General features: G+C 46.5%; 1 long non-coding RNA gene and 2 other non-coding genes across 3 annotated transcripts in view; 2 read left to right on the top strand and 1 right to left on the bottom strand.

The window, feature by feature from the left end:
* The first annotated feature begins 3,014 nt into the window (after positions 1-3,014).
* Positions 3,015-4,938, top strand: LOC126877665 (small subunit ribosomal RNA). The gene has a single exon (XR_007695233.1). It is a non-coding gene; the product is annotated as a small subunit ribosomal RNA (ribosomal RNA).
* Positions 4,939-6,608: 1,670 nt separating this feature from the next.
* Positions 6,609-10,000, bottom strand: part of LOC126877655 (uncharacterized) — a 38,462-nt gene continuing 35,070 nt past the window's right edge. The window contains exons 3-4 of the long non-coding RNA XR_007695223.1: positions 6,884-7,112; positions 6,609-6,672 (exon numbers count right to left, since the gene is read on the bottom strand). This is a non-coding gene — a long non-coding RNA (uncharacterized LOC126877655). The remainder of the gene's footprint in view (positions 6,673-6,883; positions 7,113-10,000) is intronic.
* LOC126877663 (5.8S ribosomal RNA) lies at positions 8,134-8,288 on the top strand. Its single transcript, XR_007695231.1, has one exon. It is a non-coding gene; the product is annotated as a 5.8S ribosomal RNA (ribosomal RNA).

The raw sequence follows: 10,000 nt of genomic DNA, 5'->3' as shown, positions 1-10,000 counted from the left end.
CACTTTATTTTTTTAAAAAATTTCATCCTCCGGACCAACGTGACCGGGACGTTGGAACTTAGAATTTTTTCGCCCCGTTACGAAAGTACCGAAAGTTCAACTCGAAATAACTCGCTAAAAAGCGTTATAACGTATCGAAATTTTGCGTGAAATCGTTACGTTTCGACGAAATCTAGTCGAAAGTAGCGATTTCACTTTATTTTTTTGAAAAATTTCATCCTCCGGACCAACGTGACTGGGACGTTGGAACTTAGAATTTTTTCGCACCGCTACGAAAAGGCCGAAAGATCCCCTCCAAATAACTCGTTAAAAAGTGTTATAACGTACGAATATTTTTCAAGAAATCGTTATAACTCGATAAAATACGTCGGGATTAAGCGTTTATATCGTCGGCAGACGGATATAAAAACGTTTGGACCGACACGACCGGTCGTTGGAACATAGAAAAATTCCGAGCCGGTACGTTGGGACTTAGAAAAATTCCGAGGGCGAAAAAGTTTTTTCGAGTTTATTCGTTAAAAAGCGTTACAAGGTATGAATTTTTTTGCATAAATCGACGTAACTCGACGAAATACGTCGGGATTAATGGTTTATTTCCGTCCGAGAACGATTTTTAAAAACGGACCTATGCGGCCGGTCGTTCGTACTTGGAAAATTTTCGGACCGAACACTCTTTTTCGATTAATTCGTTAAAAAGCGTTATAACGTACGAATATTTTTCAAGAAATCGTTATAACTCGATAAAATACGTCGGGATTAAGCGTTTATATCGTCGGCAGACGGATATAAAAACGTTTGGACCGACACGACCGGTCGTTGGAACATAGAAAAATTCCGAGCCGGTACGTTGGGACTTAGAAAAATTCCGAGGGCGAAAAAGTTTTTTCGAGTTTATTCGTTAAAAAGCGTTACAAGGTATGAATTTTTTTGCATAAATCGACGTAACTCGACGAAATACGTCGGGATTAATGGTTTATTTCCGTCCGAGAACGATTTTTAAAAACGGACCTATGCGGCCGGTCGTTCGTACTTAGAAAATTTTCGGACCGAACACTCTTTTTCGATTAATTCGTTAAAAAGCGTTATAACGTACGAATATTTTTCAAGAAATCGTTATAACTCGATAAAATACGTCGGGATTAAGCGTTTATATCGTCGGCAGACGGATATAAAAACGTTTGGACCGACACGACCGGTCGTTGGAACATAGAAAAATTCCGAGCCGGTACGTTGGGACTTAGAAAAATTCCGAGGGCGAAAAAGTTTTTTCGAGTTTATTCGTTAAAAAGCGTTACAAGGTATGAATTTTTTTTGCATAAATCGACGTAACTCGACGAAATACGTCGGGATTAATGGTTTATTTCCGTCCGAGAACGATTTTTAAAAACGGACCTATGCGGCCGGTCGTTCGTACTTAGAAAATTTTCGGACCGAACACTCTTTTTCGATTAATTCGTTAAAAAGCGTTATAACGTACGAATATTTTTCAAGAAATCGTTATAACTCGATAAAATACGTCGGGATTAAGCGTTTATATCGTCGGCAGACGGATATAAAAACGTTTGGACCGACACGACCGGTCGTTGGAACATAGAAAAATTCCGAGCCGGTACGTTGGGACTTAGAAAAATTCCGAGGGCGAAAAAGTTTTTTCGAGTTTATTCGTTAAAAAGCGTTACAAGGTATAAATTTTTTTACGGGAATCGTTCTATCTCTATTAAATACGTCGGGATTAAACATTTTTATCGATTTTTTCAAAAAATTAGCGTTCGTCGAACTGACACGACTGGGATATTTTTCTAATTTTTTCGTTAATTAACGTTACAAGGTATATATTTTTTTGCATATTTCTACTTATTTTAACGTATTGTAATTGATTATAAACTTATTTTTTGTCCGTATTCGATAAAAGAGTATGTTTACTGATGCAATTTTTCGGTGAAAAAAAAAATTAATTTTTTGGTAAAAATGCATTTCTATTATGTTAATAAAACGTCTGGTAATGTATTTCGATGGTTGGATATTGGCTTTGTATAGTAGTGATCGAGCGTTCGCGAGACTAAGTTCCAGCGTCCCTTCCGAACGGTACGTTGCTACGGAGGTTTTGCACCGTAAGCGCGCGGCCGCTAGCCCGGCCGGCGCCGGCCTTCCGGCTGGCGCTTTCGTATCTATAAGAGAGACGTCGAGCCGGACGGTTCGGTCGGAACAGCGTTGAGCGCGTGGCTATTCTACGGCCTCGGTTGAGAATTCAGTCACCGCTCCTCGAGTCTTAGTGTATTTTACGCTATTTCTCGACTGTTCCTCCGTTCTCGTTCTGGTTTTTTCTCTACACTGCTGCGCCGCGGGTCGCTGTCCTGGACGTAATGACCAAATATCGTGGCAAGGTTCCCCTGAGTCGGGAAGCTGGTGACCTGTGTGTACGTATTCTAACAAAAATTGTTAGATGCGTGTGTGCTTGTACTAACTGAGCATCGATTCATTCAAAAGAGTATAACCGTCTGCTTTCTATAAAAACTTCTGCTTTCGCAGAAGTATCCGATGAGGCGGTAGGAGCGTACTATCTTTGCGTAGTATGTCTTCTGCCGAAAATGTTCTACCGATTGAAAGAATATTCTTACGGTATGTCCAGCGCGACGCACTGGGATACGCGCTTGTTCGTTCAGCGTGAGGTGCGTATACGTGCTTTACCGCTAAGATATTCTAATAAGTCTTTTTACACGAAGACAGCATTATGGAAATGTTCCTTTAGAAGTACGATTCTAAACATTTTATATAAGACTATGAGAAAGAGAGAGAGAGAAGAGAGGAGGTGGAGTTGAGAATTACAAAGTGGCTGCGAGCGGCGTTCGAAGATTATTACTGAACTATGGGTGTATCTCGAACGTCGCTAGGAGATATATTTTATAGATATATCTATCTTAAGAACGAAAAGTCTCGTCGTACGGTGCTTACGTCCCACCTACGACACGAAGAGAACTTAAACGAAATTTATAAGAATTGTTATACGAATAAGATCCCTGGTTGATCCTGCCAGTAGTCATATGCTTGTCTCAAAGATTAAGCCATGCATGTCTCAGTACATGCCGCATTAAGGTGAAACCGCGAATGGCTCATTAAATCAGTTATGGTTTCTTAGATCATACCTACATTTACTTGGATAACTGTGGTAATTCTAGAGCTAATACATGCAAACAGATTCCGACCAGAGATGGTAGGAATGCTTTTATTAGATCAAAACCAATCGGTGGCGGATGGCTCGTCTGTCCGTCCATCGTTTGTTTTGGTGACTCTGAATAACTTTGTGCTGATCGCATGGTCATCTAGCACCGGCGACGCATCTTTCAAATGTCTGCCTTATCAACTGTCGATGGTAGGTTCTGCGCCTACCATGGTTGTAACGGGTAACGGGGAATCAGGGTTCGATTCCGGAGAGGGAGCCTGAGAAACAGCTACCACATCCAAGGAAGGCAGCAGGCGCGCAAATTACCCACTCCCGGCACGGGGAGGTAGTGACGAAAAATAACGATACGGGACTCATCCGAGGCCCCGTAATCGGAATGAGTACACTTTAAATCCTTTAACGAGGACCAATTGGAGGGCAAGTCTGGTGCCAGCAGCCGCGGTAATTCCAGCTCCAATAGCGTATATTAAAGTTGTTGCGGTTAAAAAGCTCGTAGTTGAATCTGTGTGTCACAGTGTCGGTTCACCGCTCGCGGTGTTTAACTGGCATTATGTGGTACGTCCTATCGGTGGGCTTAGCTCCTCGCGGGCGGTCCAACTAATATCCCATCGCGGTGCTCTTCACTGAGTGTCGAGGTGGGCCGATACGTTTACTTTGAACAAATTAGAGTGCTTAAAGCAGGCTACCTTCGCCTGAATACTGTGTGCATGGAATAATGGAATAGGACCTCGGTTCTATTTTGTTGGTTTTCGGAGCCCCGAGGTAATGATTAATAGGGACAGATGGGGGCATTCGTATTGCGACGTTAGAGGTGAAATTCTTGGATCGTCGCAAGACGGACAGAAGCGAAAGCATTTGCCAAAAATGTTTTCATTAATCAAGAACGAAAGTTAGAGGTTCGAAGGCGATCAGATACCGCCCTAGTTCTAACCATAAACGATGCCAGCCAGCGATCCGCCGAAGTTCCTCCGATGACTCGGCGGGCAGCTTCCGGGAAACCAAAGCTTTTGGGTTCCGGGGGAAGTATGGTTGCAAAGCTGAAACTTAAAGGAATTGACGGAAGGGCACCACCAGGAGTGGAGCCTGCGGCTTAATTTGACTCAACACGGGAAACCTCACCAGGCCCGGACACCGGAAGGATTGACAGATTGATAGCTCTTTCTTGATTCGGTGGGTGGTGGTGCATGGCCGTTCTTAGTTGGTGGAGCGATTTGTCTGGTTAATTCCGATAACGAACGAGACTCTAGCCTGCTAAATAGACGTAACTTATGGTATCTCGAAGGCCCCCGGCTTCGGTCGGTGGGTTTTTACTACCAACGTACAAACAAATCTTCTTAGAGGAACAGGCGGCTTCTAGCCGCACGAGATTGAGCAATAACAGGTCTGTGATGCCCTTAGATGTTCTGGGCCGCACGCGCGCTACACTGAAGGAATCAGCGTGTTTTCCCTGGCCGAAAGGCCCGGGTAACCCGCTGAACCTCCTTCGTGCTAGGGATTGGGGCTTGCAATTATTCCCCATGAACGAGGAATTCCCAGTAAGCGCGAGTCATAAGCTCGCGTTGATTACGTCCCTGCCCTTTGTACACACCGCCCGTCGCTCTCTACCGATTGAATGATTTAGTGAGGTCTTCGGACTGGTGCGCGGCCAATGTGATAAGCATTGCCGATGTTACCGGGAAGATGACCAAACTTGATCATTTAGAGGAAGTAAAAGTCGTAACAAGGTTTCCGTAGGTGAACCTGCGGAAGGATCATTAACGATACGATACCAAAAGAATTTGACTTGAACACATATAAAAACTATGAAATATATATCACAATGGTCGGTAAGGAGCCGTACTCCTCCTGTATCGACGAAAGTATATACGACGTATTAACAAGCTATATACTTTAACAAACGAAAACGCCAGGGAGCTTGGCAACCTCCGTTGGCACGAATAGAAATATTCTTAAGGAGGAGACGACCCTCCAGCTACGGAATTATACGAAGAGAAGGTGGCACTCTCTCTCGATCATCGGGATGAAGAGATATATATATACAGCATAAAAACGAAATGCGAATGAAACTTATTCGAGGCGCCTGCGTGAGGTCGTAAACAGAAAGACCCGCCGTCTCCGAATAAAACATATAACATATAATATATATATATATGAAATTCTAATAAAAGGGAACTCTAGCTTCGAAAGAGCCAACCAAAAGTTAAGGCTCGGATATCAAACGAAAAATTACGATGGAAACCAGGTGTAAAGAGAAATGCAGTCGTGGCGCCTGCGAGAGCCGTACACAGAAAGACCCGCCGTCACGATCTCGTATTTCGTATTTGCATCGTGGAAACCGTACAAACGAAATATAAAAGTCCATGCAAACTAATAAGAAAATCTCTAAAGTGCCTCGTGTCGGAGTGATCATGCTCGCCTATTCTCTTCTATGTTTCGTGGTCTGTGTTGCGTTTGTTCTCCTCCTAGCAACGGGACATATCGAAGGACTCCTCTTTGGGATCGAACGAAGCGTCTAGAACGAGTCGACGAGAGCGAAAGAACTTGTAGCGAGTCGCGCAGAGCGAAAGGATACCGATATACATCTTCGAAGGTTCTCTTCGAAGATCCATGGATACCTTCTGCGTCGACTTCTCTCGTCTCTTTCATCGAAACTCTCGTCGTTCTCGAAACGTGCTTCCTACCCAAAGGGCGGTGTGCTCTTCGTATGTCGTTTCGTTCGAAATAACGAAACCCACGTGTAACATACTCGTGGATCGGGTAACCTAGAACGAAGACGCATCGGCGTGGATGTTGGCCGCTATGCGACGATGACCGATGATGATGATGATGATGATGATGATGATATGATGATGATGTCGATGTCGACGACGACGACGATGAAGACGATGTGTAGCAACGATTCGTAACTAGTCTAGCCGAAGTTCGTTCAGAGGGGAACGCCGCCGGCTTCGAAGCCTCGATGTCGTGAGTCGGACACCCGTGCCGTCGCTAGAGTTTTTCAAACTCTGCTTCTGGATATTGGACGAAAGACCGCTCGAGGACGACGACAGCCGTGCGTGCGTATCCCATCGAATTTTTTTACACCACCTGAACGAGACTAAAGTTTCGTCTAGTTGATCGTCTACCGTCGCATAATGTATATTATATACCGTTCAGAGGGGACCGGCTGTCTATCCTCGTTGTCGTGAGTCGGACACCCGTGCCCGTCGCTAGAGTTTTTCAAACTCTGCTTCTGGATATCGGGACGAAAGACCGCGCGAGGACGACGGATGCGAGTCCCATCGAATTTTGACTTACACACTACCTGAACGAGACTTAAAGTTTCATATAATATACCGTTCAGAGGGGACCGGCTGTCTTTCCTCGTTGTCGTGAGTCGGACACCCGTGCCGTCGCTAGAGTTTTTCAAACTCTGCTTCTGGATATCGGGACGAAAGACCGCGCGAGGACGACGGATGCGAGTCCCATCGAATTTTTTATTTACACACTACCTGAACGAGACTTAAAGTTTCATCCAGTTTGTCGTCTATCATCGCTATATATAATACCGTTCAGAGGGGACCGGCTGTCTATCCTCGTTGTCGTGAGTCGGACACCCGTGCCGTCGCTAGAGTTTTTCAAACTCTGCTTCTGGATATCGGACGAAAGACCGCGCGAGGACGACGGATGCGAGTCCCATCGAATTTTTGACTTACACACTACCTGAACGAGACTTAAAGTTTCATATAATATACCGTTCAGAGGGGACCGGCTGTCTTTCCTCGTTGTCGTGAGTCGGACACCCGTGCCGTCGCTAGAGTTTTTCAAACTCTGCTTCTGGATATCGGGGACGAAAGACCGCGCGAGGACGACGGATGCGAGTCCATCGAATTTTTGATTTACACACTACCTGAACGAGACTTAAAGTTTCATCCAGTTTGTCGTCTATCATCTCATATATAATATACCGTTCAGAGGGGACCGGCTGTCTATCCTCGTTGTCGTGAGTCGGACACCCGTGCCGTCGCTAGAGTTTTTCAAACTCTGCTTCTGGATGTTGGGACGAAAGACCGCGCGAGGACGATGGATGCGTGTCCCATCGAATTTTTGATTTACAAGACACACACTACCTGAACGAGACTAAAGTTTCATCGAGTTTATCATCGCATAACCCGTTCGGAGGGGACCGGCTGTCTATCCTCGTTGTCGTGAGTCGGACACCCGTGCCGTCGCTAGAGTTTTTCAAACTCTGCTTCTGGATATCGGGACGAAAGACCGCGCGAGGACGATGGCTGCGAGTCCCATCGAATTTTTGTTTTTTTTTTTTTTTTATAAGAAAAAACACCACCCGAACGGAGATGTGTTCTATCTTTCGTCGATTTTTCATGCTTTCAGTCGGTCGCGTGGTCGCCATCCGTTCGGAGGGGATCGCCGGCTTCGAAACCTCGATGTCGTGAGTCGGACACCCGTGCCGTCGCTAGAGTTTTCAAACTCTGCTTCTGGATATTGGGACGAAAGACCGCTCGAGGCGGACGGCCGCGCGAATCCCATCGAATCTTTACTATCACCCGAACGATGGAGAGATGCACGCGCGCTGTTTCTTGAATAATTGGACGAGAGAGTAGAATCAAACACATATATAACATGGGCTAGCCACCGTGCTTACTCGTTCGCGAGATCGTGTGCTGTACAGAGGATTCAGAATCGGGTGTATATATCCCCGTCGTTTCCTGACGAACGGAGCTTCGATCTCGATGGTTGTTATATATCATAATGTACTTTACGCCGGCCGGCGAACGCGCGTATCTTCGCGCGTTCGTCGTTTTCTTTTTGTTTCGAACGTTTTTGTGTCGTCAATCCTATGGCGACTTCTGCGCGTTCGATTCCCGTTGGTCGAACGTGACGGAACTCGGCTTCGCTAGAACCGAGAAGAGTACATTTGAGTATTGAACTGTTGTAAATTTATAAAAGATTACCCTGAACGGTGGATCACTTGGCTCGTGGGTCGATGAAGAACGCAGCTAATTGCGCGTCAACGTGTGAACTGCAGGACACATGAACATCGACATTTCGAACGCACATTGCGGTCCACGGATACAATTCCTGGACCACGCCTGGCTGAGGGTTGCTCACGTAAACCTAAGACTGCTTGCGTTGCGTATCGTTACTCTCCGTATCTGTCTCTCTCTGTCCCTTCTTGCCTTAACAACCCGCCGTCGTTCTTCTTTATATAAGAGAACGTTTCAGAGTCGGACGAAGGTACAAGAACGAGGATACGAATAAGAGCGGACGGAGAGAACATACGCGACGTACGAGCGATTGTTGGACGCTCGTCGGCGTTCGTCGCGGTCGTGCAAGACCGTGCAAGTCGTACGCATGCTCGATATATAATCTATCGTGTTCACGGGAGACTACGAAACTCTACCTCTGTCTCTCTCTGTCCCTTCTTGCCTTGACAACCCGCCGTCGTTCTTCTTAAAAATTATAAGAGAACGTTTCAGAGTCGGACGAAGGTATACGAAGGGATACGAATAAGAGCGGAGAGAACCGGTCACGGACCTGCGTGAGTGCTCGCGGCGTCGTGAGTCGTCCTTACGAGGGCGACCCGCCGCTTATGCACCGCTTCGTGTATCGGTTATCGAACGTATATACTCGTAGTGTTCTCCTCGTGACCGATTTTTTTTTCATATCAGGCGATATATGCTACGTTTGCCGGTGTTCGACGCACGAAGGTCCGCGCCCCCGACGTCGTCTTAAAAGAATATTATATTTGGCGAGACTGAGAGAGAAAGCAAATATGGGAACTCGGTCGAGAGAGGAGAGAAGAGAGAACCAAAAAAAAAACCTAAACTCGATGGCGTGCGAAACTTTGCCATAATCTACCGTCTTTTCTTAAGACTCTCGTACAGCCCCAGGGATCGAATGCCCACTCCGTCTCTTCGCGAAAGCGACTGACAACAACGAGGACCGTCGCATCGATGGGTCGTCGTTGCGTTTTACACGCTCTGTGCTTTTTTACAAGCCCCGAAAGTATCAGCCGTAGATCCGGGAACGCACACGCGAGATTTCTTCGAGCGCTCTGACGACTTAGGGAGGTATGATCCCCAGCGTCGCGCGGAGATCGGAGAGTACACGTACTCGTATCGGGACGAATTTCCCCGTCGTCGTGTATCTCTGCCCGCGCGCCTGGCTCCCGAAAAGCCACGTTCGTCGGAAATCTTACATATTATATATGTAACGCGTGTGCGAACTAGCGTGTGTCTAAGATCGGCTATACACGGGTGCTGCTGTAACTACAAGCTCGAGGGTGTTTTCCGCAGCGTTTCTGTACCGAGGAAGATGCGCATGTGAGTCCGTTACGAAGTTGTTCGTACGGTCGTCGTCGTCGGAGAGATCGTAGACGAGGAAGAAGACGATCCCCTTTGGCGAGGCTCGAGAAAAAAACTTTGAGAGAGACGAGGTATACACGCGCGTACGACTATGTCGTGCGCGCGTGGTGATTTTTTTTTTATGGCAATTCGACGCTTCGAGAATAGAGAAAAGAGAGTGTTGTCATCCCATGCCTCTTCGTCGTCTATCGCTGGACCGCGCATCCTAACGTCGCGCCGGTCGTCCAGTCCCCGAACACACACACCCACCCGACGGTACGTCTCGCTCGCTTTTTCACTTGCGTGAGTTCCCGTACCGGGAACCGCTGGAATCGTCGAGAGAAGAGAAACGGCTGTAGGAGAAAAAGAGACGGACGTTAAAACCGGACGATCGTTACACGGATGTCTTGCGTGAGTCTTAGCTCGAACATGATACGACGAACGAAGTTTGGCACTTTGGCGAGATGCATAA

Source organism: Bombus huntii, unplaced genomic scaffold, assembly GCF_024542735.1.
Source record: "Bombus huntii isolate Logan2020A unplaced genomic scaffold, iyBomHunt1.1 ctg00000205.1, whole genome shotgun sequence".
NCBI classification, from domain to species: Eukaryota; Metazoa; Arthropoda; class Insecta; order Hymenoptera; family Apidae; genus Bombus; species Bombus huntii.
Note: the sequence above shows the minus strand (reverse complement) of the source record. Positions and strands in the feature narration are given on the sequence as shown.